The 1052-nt window shown below is 45.3% G+C and overlaps 1 long non-coding RNA gene across 1 annotated transcript; it reads left to right on the forward strand.

The window, feature by feature from the left end:
• On the forward strand, window positions 1–847 carry LOC107735909 (uncharacterized). Its single transcript, XR_001639543.1, has 4 exons — window positions 1–11; window positions 109–162; window positions 283–327; window positions 419–847. It is a non-coding gene; the product is annotated as an uncharacterized LOC107735909 (long non-coding RNA).
• The last annotated feature ends 205 nt before the right edge of the window (window positions 848–1052 follow it).

The raw sequence follows: 1052 nt of genomic DNA on the forward strand, positions 1-1052 counted from the left end.
ATGGCTTCCAGGTGCTTGATTTATGACTATTTAATCATTCAAAATTATTTTTTTCTTTCTTATTTATCTGGCTCTTTTATAAGAACAATCTCCTTACCTATTTCTCAGGGTTTACCGGGACCAGCAGGTGCTCCTGGAGAGGCAGGAAAACCTGGTGATCAGGTACAGTTAGTTCACTTCAACATACAGTACAACACTAATTCCTTGAAAAAATGGATGAAAAAGACAAATGGGACAAATGGCAGAAAACAATGCTAAACAGACATTAATCTCTCTCTCAAGGGTATTCATGGTGAAGGCGGCCCAATAGGCCAAACTGGACCAAGGGTGAGTTCTAGTTTTACCTTAAAACGCTTCTGTAAACACACATTGTTGAGGTCAAGACATGTCCTCATTGGTCAGTCATTTCATTTAACAGGGTGAACGTGGGATTCCAGGAGAAAGAGGAGAACTGGGACCTTCTGGTTTGCCTGGAGCCAAAGGTATCCCAGGAGCACCTGGTCCTGATGGCTCAAAGGTAAAACTAAATATATATTATTAGTACTGAAACACAGGAATAATGCTTCATCTGTTTAAATTATTTCAGAATAGTATGGCCCACAGATTTCAAGTATTTGTTTTAACAATCTAAGAGATGAGTCAGAATAATTTTCTGTGCTAATCTACAACAACCCAGATTGTTGACGGATCTTAATGTACTGTAGATTGAGCACAGAATACACCCAGAAATAAGCACACTGCATCAGTTTCACTATGTGTCACGATTCACACTGGGAGAACGGGAACGAAGGAGCAAGGAGACGAGGAGTAAAGCAAATTCCAGGCAGCAGGCAGCTCGGGGAGCCATGGCGGATCAGACAGTCCAGGAGGCCATGGCAGAGCAGTCTCCGAGGCCGCGGCCCCAGCCCCCGCCTCTACGGCTGAAGCCCTACTATCCCTCCCCCAAAAAATACTTGGAGAGATTTACATGCATCTTGGCAGGAATGGGGTCCTGAGGGCGTTCTGGGGGAGCGGGCACTGGTGGGCACTCTCGAGGCGCGGGCACAGGAGTG

The sequence above is a fragment of the Sinocyclocheilus rhinocerous genome, unplaced genomic scaffold (assembly GCF_001515625.1).
Source record: "Sinocyclocheilus rhinocerous isolate Xijiao unplaced genomic scaffold, SAMN03320098_v1.1 C36366109, whole genome shotgun sequence".
Classification (NCBI taxonomy): domain Eukaryota; kingdom Metazoa; phylum Chordata; class Actinopteri; order Cypriniformes; family Cyprinidae; genus Sinocyclocheilus; species Sinocyclocheilus rhinocerous.